General features: G+C 37.9%; 1 pseudogene; it reads left to right on the plus strand.

Moving 5' to 3' along the window:
* The first annotated feature begins 799 nt into the window (after positions 1-799).
* LOC109057074 overlaps positions 800-15,053 on the plus strand; it is a 29,045-nt pseudogene continuing 14,791 nt past the window's right edge.

Raw genomic sequence — 15,053 nt, forward strand, 5'->3', positions numbered from 1 at the left:
TATTTTCAATTTATGCCATTAAAGATGGATAAAGTGAAATGGAAATGCATACAATAAGGGGAAAAAACACATAACAAACAAAATACACAAGATAAACAGTTAAGGACATAAATAGAAATCGGACAAGGAGAGTAAAGAAGAAAACCAATTAAGTGAAAGTGCTAAAGAAAAGTTTTCAGTCTAAAATTCAATAAATCTGTAGATTTGATTTGCAGCATTCCTCTTTAAATCATTAAGATGTGTGTGTGTGTGTGTGTGTGTGTGTGTGTGTGTGTGTGTGTGTGTGTGTGTGTGTGTGTGTGTGTGGATAGATCATTGTGGCTAAAGGTTTCAATGTCTATAGCATTTTTGCAGTTTTGTGTCCTAAAAGTTTAAATGTATTCCTATGTAGGCCTACGTTTATTCTACAAATAAAAGTTGTTTAGAGAGTATTTTAGAAATATTATTTACTATGGCTACTTATCCCTAAACAGTGTTATTTATGTACAAACAGTGTTGCTGTTGTTACAACATTTCCCACTATAAGACAAGAGACATTTTAATTCAAACAGCAAATAATAGTGACAGTGATTTTACCCCAGTATTTCTATTGTATTTAAATTTAGCCTAATTATTAGTGCCTGATTAAGTTGCAATGTAAGTTAACAATTGTGTAGAAATGGCAATGACTTACCAGTTGATGTTTTCATTGTTTTCCCGAAGGATTTCACTTATTAGATTGTGAAGTGGGCCTCATATATGTTTAATTTGAGATTGAGAGCCTTAAGTGCAGCTCATTTTCTTCTTCATTATTGGGGTGCGTGGACGCCTCACGGTGCTCTGTGCTCGGCTGCTCTGGCCTGCTGCTGTCCTGGAGCTGTGAAATAGCGCTGATGGTCTGTCACATTATTTCTCACTGACACCGTCTGAGCGCAGGAGCACCACGCCAAAAGATCAGCTCAAAAACACTTCGTAACACACAGCTCCACTCAGCTCCGGGTGAGTTCCGCTTTTTATTTCATATTTAATATACACACGCGTTTCTTTGAGTGGGAGGAGTGGGGGAAAGAGCTTTTTTTCGCCGTTTTTTCCACTGATGTAAATATAATTAGGGACTTTAGAACGCTTCAGCTCTCACCGTTCGCCACAAAACATAGTTTATAAATATAAATGTTTGTCATAACCCAGGCAGATTCATTAGCGATGAGCGGCCTGCTCAGGACATGTGGCCCTGGGGTTTTAAATGACGACCAGGGCTTTATTTGTGGTAGTTTTGTGAGACTAAAGGCAGATGGTGGACTAAAGCCAGCGCGACATTCACAGCTAACGCAAGCTAACACAAGCTAACACATCTCCGTGGTTTCACTCTAAATGTGATTTAAACCCGTTAAACGCCGTCCGGAAAAGTAAGGCGTGTTTTTATAGAGCGTATCTCTGTGTTAAGCGTGTTAGAAAAGCGGTAGACAGACCATGTTAGAGGTATTTGTGTGTTTTTGTGTAGCTGGGAGCTAACGCTAGCGGTTCACGGAAGTGTGTGATAACCAGCTGCTCTCTCCTGTTCATATACTTTATTTATTGACTGTATTCATCATAAACACAACGCACGTGCGTGCTGTGTTGTGTAGCGCATCGCAGCTAGTTTTGTGTTGTTCTTATTTCTTCTTTGATGAGACTTGCCTTAGGTTCGGAAGTTTGGCGTTTAAAACGTTTTTTTAAAGGTTTTAAATACCAAAAAGGCGCAACTAAGGTTTTTATTGATAAGTGTATATAAGTTTTGTATGTAGTAAGTAGGACGCGCCTTGAACGAATTAAGTTACTAAAACAAAAAGGGAATTTAAACCTCATAAGATCGTCTATAGACCATTTTTAATTCCCAGTTATTGCATCGTCCCACCTTACTATAAATAGTGATGTTTTTTAAAAAAGACTATTACATGTAACTTTTTTTATTTTTAAAGTTAAAAAGCGAATTAACTAATTCAGTCTACATTTTATTTATAAAGTTTTTTTTTTTTTACATTTTATTTATAAAGTTTTTTTTTTTTTTTAATCAGTAGTGTGTGTGTATGTATGTATGTGTATATATATATATAAAATTATAGTATATAGAAACATACTAATGCTCTCCAGTGATGCTACAGCTGTCAGATTTAATTTAAATGTAACAATTTTCACATTTAATGAGTTTTTGGTTCTAAACGCTTAAATATATTAGCCACTCGCTGGTGTTTTAGTGTTTTAAGGTTTTTTTTAGTTTTATAAATGTTTTAATAACTTGAGCTGTGTATTTGAATGGTGCCTATTGTTTGTAAGCATTTTAATGACCGAGCTGTGTTTTTTTTAAACAGTGTTTTTAATCTGCAAGTGTTTTCTGGCGTGGAACTGGAGAGGAGGAAGCGAGAGAGGGGGAATCATATAAGCCGAAAGGAAATGCCAATCGCCACTACTGGTCATTCAGCGTCTCGAGAGCCCCGCGTCTGTTCCCCGGACCCTGTCCCCAAGCGTGCTGATTTATGCGAGGGCGCAGGGGCCCAGCCAACGGAATACGGGGGTTCAGAGGGGGGCCACAGCTTGGGCAGCACTAGATTCTCTGGAGCGCTTGAGAGCTCCTCTGCGGCGTCTCATTCACCTCCCACTTCCCCTTTCCACCACCACCACCATCATCATCACCCCCATCCAGTGACTATGGAGCCCCCCAGGACTCGATCACGCTCGCGGTCTGGATTTTACCACGGTGGATTATCTAACTCGAATGGTAATGCTGGGAGTGGTGGCGGTGCGCTAAGTCCAGCTGGAGGACTAAGCCACCACCACCACCACCAACAGCAGCTTGGAGCTGCTCATGGACACACAGAAAACATGCGCCTGCCCGGGAACATGCTTTCCCCAGGCGCCCACAGATACACAGGGCCTGGAACGCACAGAAACTCCGGAGCAGGTAAGACAGCCTTAAACCGCCAGTCTTATTTATGGTTTATGGGTCTCATTTCAACTCGGAGGTGAAAAAAAGACAGACTTTTCTAACAAAGATACTTGGCTGCATGATCTTCCATGTACTTTTTTTGGTTTTTTTTTCATTTAGTGTTATTTGGTAGGGTGTTGGACTGATTGAAAACTGTATTTGTGGAGTATTCAATCAGAATATAGTCACAAATATCAGACATCTTCATTATTATTATTATTATTATTATTATTATTATTATTAATATAGTCACAAATATCAGACATCTCATTATTATTATTATTATTATTTTAAAAATTAATTTAGTATTTGAATCTGAAATGTATCTCCTTTACATTTAAATACTGTAATGAAGTGAGGCTGAGCATCTCAGCTTCATGCACAGGCTTCATGTGAGCTCTGATTTCTTCATAAATGGACTTAAAGTTTGTCAGCAGGTATGCAAGAAACCCGACAGACTTTGTGCCGTCAAGGGTCATGATATGGCATTTCTCCTGAAAACAGGTTTTATTTCTTCATTAATGTTGATTAAGCTCTGATGAGCACCACACCAAGTATTCTTATTGACTCTTAAGATAAGCTTATACTACTTTCTCTGCGGTCTGCTCCATCTTGCCATTTCTGCAGATCTTTCAAAGTAAACTCAACCATGGATAAATTTGACACACGCACAGCACCTATTGAACTCTGCAGAGGCTATTGTTCTGACTCATCAATCACCTCGCGGATGCACATTTGTAAGCGGGTGAAAATTGTGGAACAAGGGTGACTGAAGTATACATTGGGCTTAAGCAGCAGATTTGACAAGATGCTGCTTCGTACGTAATGTATACACGCAACCAGACAGACTTGAATTCATTCAAGCTATGACTATTCTCCCCTGCTGTGGATGCTTAATGTTGTTATTCGCTGGTCCAAAATAGCACAGTGCTTACCCCCACAGTATGGGACAATTGTTCCCACCGACTTCAGGGTTAATTATTAAGGTTAATAATTGACCCAGTCGCACCATCTGTCTAACGGCATCACAGCGCTTTACGATTTCAGTATAGCTGAATGGAAATTCCAAAATATAAAGTGTTCAAGCCTCTGGTATCCTTATTTCCTGCCACATGATGGGCTTAATCAACCACAGCACTTCCTTTTAGCCATAGACAACAAGCTGGTGGGTCCAAATGAACATGCGCCTATGTGTTCACGCACCTAGATTTATTGTAGCCACTGCTCGTATATATTGTTACAAGACAGGAGCGGGGCTTTGATTTACATAACACATATGAAATATAAAAATTGAAGAAAAAAATAAGTGCAGGATCTGTATGATTATGCATGAATGTGTGAAGGGGGTGGATTGTAATATCTCAGGTGTTGTGCAGTAAGCTCAGGTGTGTTTGCCTACTGGCAGTTGCTTTTTGTGGCCGAGCTGTGCAACACACACACACACTTTACTAAAAAGCCCAGACTGGAAATACCTGTCTGATGAAGTGAGCGTCAAGCAACCTGCTTTGCCTGCCTGCTGCCACCACTGCACCAACTAGACTAGTGTGTGTGTGAGAGAGAGAGCTTGGTTGGGGCCATTTGTTATTGAGCGAGTCTTTGCTCTCTTTCTGTCCTATGATTTGTCCTGATATGCGAATGCATCTAGGTGTGAGCAAGTGATATTGACTGGATGGATAATCAGAGGTACTTTACCTGAGAGAGTATATGTGATATTGACTAGTGGGATATACAGTAACTGTGTATGTGTGTGATATTGACTGAGATCAGATAGGCCGCTTTGATAATGAGAGAAGCTCGGCACACTGAAATCCCCTGAGTTCAACACCATCTGCTCTCAATACAGAAGCGCTCTCTCTCGTTGCCTCTACCGCTCTCATTCCTCATCCCTTTATCTCTTTTGTCCACCCGATCCCCCTTTCATTTTCTCACACTGACTTTCCCTGTCCATTTACCCTCCTGCATATTTCATCCTCTCATCGAACTCCTATTTGCCTGTAAATGCACATGTATGCATAGAGGGAGGAACCGTGTTAGACCTCCTGAGGCTTATTCTGCTGAAGGTGTTCGGTATTACTCTCAGCGCTGAGAGGAGATGGAGAAAAAGGGCTATCAGGTCCCATAAAATCAATAGAGAACCAGATTTCTGGTGGGCTTGTGTGCATGCAGCCTCTCCGTCTGAGCATGCACTCTCGTGTGTGTTTATGTGGACATTTCAAGATCATTTGAAGGGTGTAGAATCCCCCTGGGGCTGGTCCAGACCAAGCTCCGTTTTGCTGACTCTTAACAGAAATGTGGAGAGAGTATGTTAGAGGTGACCAAATGGATTAAGGATTTAAAACTGTTCTTTCCACCTCTTCCGATCGAAGTTTAATGTGTCCTATTTTCTAATGATGAAGAGCAGGCACACACAATTTGGTTTCCACAGTATTGAAGTGTCTGTCATTCATAATATTCTGTCAGAGCTCTCAACCCCATGTGCATTTATGAAATATGTTGGTTAGTTTAAATGGGATGCCACCTTAAAAATAAAGGCCTCAAAGGGGATTTTTTGCAGCAATGCCATAAAATAACCACTTTTGGGTTCCCAAAAGAGCCTTTCAGTGTACAGTTCCTAAAGAACCACTTTATTTTACCTATCAGTTTAAATAATGTCACTTTAATTTTGTGGATGTTAAATATTCTTCATGGAACCATAGATGCCATTAAAGAACCATTATTTTTAAGAGTCTGTTAAGAAAGTAATACTATCAGCTGTGTTTAACATAGTGTTATTACGTTGATATCCATAGCACCATGTTCTTCAGATTTTCTGTTAAAATCAGCAGTCCTCAAATTTTTATCTGAGCTTATGATGAGATGATACACATGGATGTGTGTATGTCAGTTGTGTAGTTATTTATTTTTGATGGAAGAGTTTTTGTTTGAACCTTTTTAATGATTTGGTTAAATTTTCACACACTGATTCTATAAATTACACAAACGGGAGGAAGAACCTGAAAAGTGTGATGTGAGGTGGCAGAGTCATAACACAGCATTTGACTCAATGTTTTTAAGCAGGTGAGAAATTTAATCTAGGCAAAAAACAATGTGTATTATTAGGGCGTTTTCAGTTTTGTTTGCTTTAAAACAGGTACTAACTCTGAGTGCTGGCTCACAGGTTTTATCTCAAATAGTCCATCAACTTATTAACATGCTCATCACTTATCAACATTTCAACCTCAAGGTGATCTGTCTTTTTCTTGAATGCCAATTTGAACGCTGTTAGTTCATGTAAGCATGAACACTGCAAACTAAAGAGAAAATTCACCAGGTTCTGAATCAAATTCTCCAAACTAACTAGGCTAGGTGTGAAAATACTTGTGAGGTGAGCCTCTGCATTATGCCAATTGCTACAAAAACATCTTTGCTTGTGGGTGGCGGTCTTTCAAGTGATGATTTAAATGAATCAAATTATTTCAAATGAAAGCAGTTTGTTACAATAAATCAGATTTTCAGTGTGTGGAGGGTTGTGAATGGACTGCAAGTTGTTCTTTTTATTTATGTTAGGTTTTTATTTTAGTTTTTGTCATTTGTTTTCATTTAATTGCCATTCTGTAGTGGCTGTATCTCAACAATTCTGCCAATAGGGCTGTAAAGCTGGAGAGAGTGTCCCCGTGTTTTAGAGCTAGACATAATCTTAGTGTCTCAACTCATGCTAATTTAAAGGACACACTTGAAATGGTCGAGCCTTGTTTATCTGGCTTCATGACTCTAGTTTAAGGATGGGCAAGCTTGTATTATGAGGGCCCAGCTGGTCCCCAGAGCTAGCGTGGGTTGTTTTGTGAGTCCATTCCCGGGTTTAGTCTGGCAGTCCGAACAACAGCGTCTATTTTAGCACACTCAGCTCTATGAGACATTTGGGCCGAATCAGAACGTTGCAGAACTCCACTTAACATGAAGACAACTGTTGCTGCGTGCTCAAAATCAAGCCGGTGACCCCTGAAGGACTCTTCAGATTTCACCTTGAGTAGGTCCGCGTCTCATGCACACACACATACGCACAGCGGGCTGTTCAGCAGGCAAGGTGCAGCGCGCGAGATGAGCACTGGGCTTTGTAGTGTCAGTAAGCTGTTTTAATTGGACTGCGCTCCTGATCATTATTTAAACCAGTAGCACAGTTTGAGCATTAGCACAAGCCCTCATCCCTAGCTCTCAATAAACCATTCAGAAAGCATGGCCGTTTCCTTTCAGCCCAAGAACAGAGGAACAGGGACGAGTGTTTAAAGGAAGGCTGGAGGTTTTCTCCTCTACTGCACTGACCTGGCATCATCTTCACAGAGAAGTGAGAGCAGACAAAAAAGCAGAACAGACGCTCAGAAGTGCTTACAGGTGCCAGGTGTGTTGAAAGAGAAAAGGATGAAGGTGGAGAAAGGGAGAGGATGGGTTTGCGGTTGAAATAAATCACATGATTGAATATTATAAACCTTTTTTAGACTCTAATTTATGATATTAGCCTTTATATGGTGCTGTGTGTGAATCTATACACACACACACACAATGTCCTCACCACAGCAGTAAGAAGCATGTTTTATCACTCCTATGAAATATGGGTGTGAATTCAGCTGGAATTTGGCTGGATTTGTGCCGTGCAGACAGCCAGCTGTCAGAAAGCCAAGCATTTTGTATGCGAGTAACTGTGTGAGAGCATTCACTTATTTTCCTAAACTCAACTAGACTCTTTAAAACTGGTCCTAAATGCTGATTGGTCAGTGCAGGATTCCAGTTGCATGAACATTCATTAATGTCTGCTATGATACAGAATACATGTTTGTTGCCGAGTTGACATGTCAAGGACTGTATCATTTTGCAGAAATTTGGCACTAATTGAATTTGCAAAATGCATTTTAACGGATATTTGTGTGCTTTTTATTTTTTGTGGTAACCATTTTGTATTAAACGATAAGCTGCAATAAACAATTTTGTTGGTAATGTTACAAGAAAACGCAAAATGCAGTGTGCAGCGCGTATGCCAACAATCCAAAGTTGTCCTGATTAAACTTCATGAACTTTTTATTTTTACTTCTTGCTCACATATTTCACAATGTTAAGATTTGGTCTGTTACAGTTTGATGCAAAGCCATTCAAAAGCATAGTCAACAGAATAAACATTTATTTTCTTTTAAATATTTTTGAAAGTTTTTTTCCTTTAGTTTATTTTTGAAATAAACATTTTTTTTATTTTTAGATCAGAAATACAGTGAAAATATAAATACTGTGAAATAGTATTACAATAAAAATTTTTTATATTTTAAAATATAATTTATTTCTGTATCATCAAAGCAGCTCAGTCTTTGTCACATGATCCTTCAGAAATCATTCTAATATGCTGATTTGGTGCCTTTTCATAGTAGGGAACCTTTTCATAGTATCAGAACTAATTGTGGAACTACCCACTCTTTGGCATTTTCGCACCTCTGGAACTAGGTGCGATTTTTAGTACCAGACTGCCTTTTTCGAGAACCAAATTAGCTCCTACTCCGGAGCAGGGTCTAACCAGCACAGCTAGTACTAGCCGTGACGTAAGTATACATTGATTTGCCAAACGCGTTTGAAAACACCCTCATCCTCTCCATGATTTAAAATGCTGCGAAACGTACTGTAAACATTGTCTCGACTTATTTCACAAGTATGGAGAACAGCGATAGATGGATGGACACTGAAGTGCAGGCTCTTGTAGCAAATGTAGCACTGCCGGTTGTCGTTGGAGATTCTTAGTCCTCCTTTCCGTTTTTTTCACTCGCTTTACGTATGCATCGACATTACATGTCTATTATTGTGAAACTTGCGAGACACAACAAAAATACCGCTCTGATCACAGCGTTCTCCATCCTCATGTTGTTAACGTTGTTCTTCTTGATTTCCGTTGTTGAACGCCGCGCACAAATGACGTCGCTGACGACTGGCTTATGTCACTTCCTAGTACACACTGTTGGTGTGAATGCAACTTTTTAAATGGTACTGGAATATAGTTCACTCAAAATCGTCCCAGTACTTTTAGTACTGTACATTTAGTTTTGGAACTAAAGCGGTGCGAAAGGCCCTATAGAGAGATGGTAATGAGTAAGATGGATGACTGACTCGATCTCATCCATGTAGGTGGCGGTCAGGGCCGTAACGCTCTCATACACACACATACTGTGTTACTGTGTCTGAAAAACTTACACTCACACTCCATTTTCATAACAAAAGAGTCTGTTTGTTTTGACTGCTTTTTACCGTCTCCAGGCAACCTCTCCAACAGTTCCGTTTTTAGGGCTTTACTCGCCACTTTGTATCTGGACGTGAGTATCGACCAGTAGGTCTGTGTTAACAGAACAGTCAGCAAACCTAGAGTCAGTTCTGCTAGAGATGAGAATCAGAAGGTATTCAGTGATTTCTGGTTTCAGCTTCACGTACCTATTCTTTTAATGAAATCATTTGTGGATAAGAACAGTATTTCCCTTGTTCTTTTGACTCTTTAAAATGTTGTCAATTATGTCTTATTTTAATCTCAATTATGTTTCTTTTTCTTTTGGATTTTTTCTTTTTGGAATATTGACACTTTTTACTTCACTGAAGTTTGCTAATGATCGACCAGTGTTTCCTCTTATGCAGCATATTCTTATGGTCAGTTAGCAGATGCTCATTAACTGCAGTTTAATTATTTTTATTTTTTGTGCACACAATTTACTCTCTTTGGTTGTGATGGTTTCTTGAAGGCTTTGAGACTTCGAGTTTTTCAAAAGCGAATAACATCAGATGTACTAATGCTGCACAGTGTATGTGTCAGTTGTATGTCAATAAAGTCAAACCCAACTCTTGATTCATTGTCATTACTGAATAGGTGCAAAAAAGGACTCAACTTCATACTCAGTTTTCCCAGTGTTCATCAAAGTTGAATCCACTCAGGAGCAAATGGCATTGTGGTTCACTTCATTCCCATGTCTGTCTTTATGAGAGCTCCATCCTGTGCTCTGGTCTTTGTGTTTGTTGGAGACCAAAGCATAAGTGTGGCTTTCCTCAAACCACATTGACCTCGCCTCTGTGTAAATCTCACATCTGACATCAGACTTTACCAAGACCAATCTCAACTTTAGTCCTAGCCCAGCGTCCCATTACTGTAAATGGGATTAGAGCTGGCGGTAGGGTTGAATTTGCTAGATGCTATCTCTTCCCAGGTTAACCTAAGAGGCTTGGTGCAGAGGATCTGATTGGGGTTTATAAAACCAGTTTTGTCACTGTCAGACAAGCTACAGTCTTCTCTGTATGCACATCTGAAGAAGAGAAACACTGGAAAGAGACAGACCAAAGCAAAGCGTGTGGCCTGTGGAAGATTTGTTGAGAGGCCGAGAGAGGTAGACTACATAGTAAGAGAGAAAGAGAGGGAGTGGATGTGTGCGTCTTTCTGGCATTCCTTTCTTTGTGTGTTGGAGAACTGAGAGGGGTGAGAGGGAAAGTTGAACCAGGCTGAGAAACATTAGCCAAATCTTTCTCTCTCTTCTGTTCTGTCACACTCTTGAACTCGCTCATTTAAACTAATCTTACTTCCTTTCTCATTTTTCTCTCTTGCTCTGTTGGCTCAACTTTTCCAACTCTGACCTTCCTTCCTTTTTTTTTTTTTTTTTTGGCTGGGTTATAAGATAGATGTGTAGCTCTCCATCTGTCCCTTTCCTAATAATGATAATAATAATAATAATAATAATAATAATGATAACAGTAATGATAATTTTATTACTATATTTACTGTAAAAATATTGCCATGTTTGCATGTCATGATATAATAGATTGCTTATGGTTTTTTGATCTACAGTTGATTATTTTATTTCCATTAACAAATGTTTTAACCATTTTAGTTGAGGTTGAAACTGGTAAACTAAATAACTATGGTGACTTTCTATTTGGAAGTAAAAAAACAAAAACAAAAAAAAACTAATAAAAATAAATTTCAAAAACAAAAAATGGTGAAAAAAACAAACTAAATACAGTATAACTAAAATTAAAATGAATACTGAAAATATAAAAATTAAATTGTTTTTAAACATAACTTTAAATATTAAAATGGTAAACTATATTTATACCAGTGCAGCATAACATTTAATTTTCCTAATTTATAAACTGTTAACAACTGATTTTAAAAGTAATAAGGCAACATTAGTGCTGTCAGCCTTTCTCTCTCTCACTGTTATTTAATTAACTATGGTCTGTTCGTCCTCCTTTTTAAATTCATAATGCAAAGTGCTAAAGCAGAGGAACTTGTGTGTGAGCATGAATGTCAGTGTTTTCTGGAGGTTAATGTCAATGCTCAGTTTGAGTTGGCAGAGGTGGTGGTTGTTGTTGTTGTTGTTGTTGTTGTTGTCCCTATAATTTTTCCCCATAATGTAGAGCAGGCTATGCCTGTTTTTGTAGTGTGTAGGGGGGAGAGCAAGAGAGGACCCTGGTCTCATGTGATAGAAGCTAACGATGGATAGATGGGCTCAGGCAGGAGGGAGGGATGGAGCAGGAATGGCCCGATAAAGCTGATGCACTCTGAAGCTCAGAGAAAAATCAATAGTAGCCGAGAGGGGAAGCCTCAGTCCCCTGTCTTTCTCCCCCTCTCTCTCCATTTTCCCTGGATCTTTTTCCTTCTCATAACATCAATCAGGACACCTCTCATCTGCCCCTTCCCCCACAATGACACCAGGGTCTCCTCTTTCCTCTTCTAGACGGTTTGTGGAGAAATAGGGTCCAAAATGAATGCTCTGTGAGCAACATATTCAAGTAAAAATTGGCTTTGCCAAATAAATAAACCATGGCCATCTGCTGGTTAAGTTGAACTGCAAGCCTAATCATTTGACCTTCGCTGATGACAGTCACATGCATGATTCAAACTGAAAGATGTATAATCAAACTGAACAAAGTGTTTTTCATGGCTCTAACAACTTGAGTGGAAAATGTACCATCAGAATTTGTTTTTTCTTAACTGTTGTGACTGGTGCAGATTTGTCATTAAAAAAAAATATATAATTTTACACTCCTGTTTTAAATTTCCAATTTAATGACCAATTAAATGCAGATTTGTCATTAAAAATTATATAATTTTACACTCCTGTTTAAAATGTCCAATTTAATGACCAATAAGAAATGTTTCTTTGAGGATGGGTTTCACCAACTACCTCATGATTTGATGCACATTGCAATAGCCTACATATGTCCCGGCCAGTGTCCCTCTGTCTTGTGCTGAGCGGGTCTTATTTGCGGTTCTATTCAAGGTTTATTCCCTTTCCCTCTGTGGGCCTCTTTCTCTTCCTCTCTCCCTCCTTCCCCTTCTTGCCTTCCCCTTGGTTATCATTGCAAAAAGTGTGTGTAATGCTCAGTTGATGTCTCTTACATCATGTATCCCTTGTATCCTTAACAATTTGTCATCGATGAGTTTGTTCTGTAATTGTGCATAGAAAATGCATCATGATGGTGAATTATGATGGAAAATTATGAATGATTATGACTAACATCGTCCATATCTGCCCAGTTTTATTTAGCAAACTTTTGTATCAGGGCTTAACATTTTCACTAGCCAGAAAAAAGTGAGTTGACAATGTATATTTGCTATATATATATATATATATATATATATATATATATATATATATATATATATATATATATATATATATATATATATATATATATATATATATATATATATATATATATATTAAAAAAAAAAGGTTTACAAAATAAGTTGAAAAAAAAATGCAACTGGCTGGAAATTAAATATTAATTGTAACACATTCGTAAACACACTCTTGTTGGATAATACCTGGGTAAGTATTGGGAAAAAAATATTGTTTATTATTTTTAAAAAATTAGTTATTGGTTTAGGCTATTGTTGTAAGTAATTGTTTCTGAAATCGTCCGTTAACGCTTCAATTTAATGTCCACTTTTCACAATCCAAGTAATTCCCAATGGATAAATTGAGTCCTAAAATAATCTATTCCACTTCACAAGTAAAATGGGTTTGTGAGGGCCGTTTCATGCTGACCTGAATGCTTGATTTTAATTTATTTTTTCATACAGGCCTTGAGTTGCACGTGGGAGACCAGCTAAGAGATGCTGTGCCATAAACTCTGTAAATTACACACATTTTTAATTCTAAAATAAAAAATTTTCATGCTCTTATTTTTATTTTTTTTTTTTTTTTTTTTAGACATTTTACTTGCCTATGGCAACAGCTAGCATGACTACAGAGGGCTTTATATATTAAGAAACTGAAATCATCAGTACTTCGCAAGAAATTTGTTAGTCTGTCAGATATTTTAAAACGTTTCCAACAGTGGAAACATGATTCTGTAAGTGTGAAAATTTGCCTTAAGAGGAAAGACATCTCTAGTTGATGAGACTCATTGCTCTGGTAGAGGCTAAAAAAATGAGGCCAACTTCTCTTCTTGCTGCTTTTTGTTCACACAAAGTTTGATTATGGAAGTGACAACCACATTTAGATTAAACCCCCTTTTTGCATGTTTTCAAAATGCCCCTTTTTGTGTACGTTACTTTCAATCTTGTACATGAGTGATACTTTTTCAGATTTTCCACTATTTTTTTTAATTTTAGTTTTATTTATTCTGTAACATAACACTGGGAAAGATGTTATGTAAATGATAAATATTAGTTTTTTATATAAATGTTTATTTTCTAATTATTAGTGGTTGTTTTATTATTATTATTTTTTTTTTATTGTACTATTTATCTGATAAATCACAGCTGTGATTTCCATAGTGTTTTAGATGGGATGGATCAAGCGTTTACTTGATAAACTAGTCGATCTCCCTTCAGATTAATCATTTGTTGGTTGTGCATGGATATGGTTTGTGTTTGCTTGTGTGCTGTCAACATCCTCTTCATACCCGGGTTCATATCTCTGTCGCTCCCTCTCTCCCTGATATCTCAGTCGTCAGTCACTCCTCGCTTCACTCACTCGCTCTATCACTCAGAGAAAAGAGACTAAAAAGAACTTATGGTGACAGAAAAATAGACGCACAAGTTCAAATAAAAAGCTTTTTTGTGGGCACTTCACACACAGGCGTCCTTGTCCTTGGAGAGTTTTTTTTGGGAGTGTTCAAGGGTAATCCGGTGCTTGTCTGATGAAACATTCACAGAGACACTGGAAACACGCAAACAAACACAGACGGGCCAAAAAAATAAATAGAATACAGAAACAAAGACCCAAAGAAAACAAAAGGCTTTGTATGTGTTGTCATGAAAGCACCGTACTATAATCTAGGATTAATGTATTTATCGTCGCTCTCTCTCATGTATCTCTCCATCACAACAACAACATGATGTCATCATCAATGGACAAACATTTACTTTAGAAACATCTAGAACACCTTCAGTGTGAGATTGACATTAAAGTAAATATGGTTTATCCTTTAGAAACGGTCATGTTAATACAGGAGCTTGTACTGCAGAATTACACTTTATAGAGATCATTTAGTGGTTATATGATGGTGATTGTGCTTACATTAACGTAATGACACACCAGGCAAGATTAAAGTAGTGCCCAGATGTCTCAACATGCTGCCGATATCCTGTAAAGCTGCAGGATCAAGAGTCTGTTTTTGGACCTGTTGAAACTGTTGACTGCCAAACACGGCATACAAGCTGTTAATTATTATGCTGTATGACATGTTTGTAGTATTTTAGAGTATTTAAGTACACTTGGCTGTTGAGTTAACTGTTTTTGTGCCATCTCTAGGTGCAATGGGAGGAGTATACCACTATCATTCAGAGCATGCGTATGCCGACGCCACTGACAAGGTAAGACATCTTCTTATAGCCACTTACTAATGTAGACTAACAAACAGCCAAGTTCTTCATTTCTAATATTGACTTTTGCAGAGGATTTAGCAGTGTTACTGAAGGGTTTGGGCTACAAATTAATTGACCATGAATGCACTGACTTTCGATTTAAAATCTAGTCTCCCTTTAAAAGTGGAATTCAGTTTGTCAGCATGTGGTTTTATGAAGTTTATCAGTAAATCATTATATATATATATATACACATACCATAACTATAGTTATTTTTATGAGTAGGTTAATTGTAGTCACTCTTATGAG

This window comes from Cyprinus carpio, chromosome B1 (assembly GCF_018340385.1).
Source record: "Cyprinus carpio isolate SPL01 chromosome B1, ASM1834038v1, whole genome shotgun sequence".
Taxonomy (NCBI): Eukaryota; Metazoa; Chordata; class Actinopteri; order Cypriniformes; family Cyprinidae; genus Cyprinus; species Cyprinus carpio.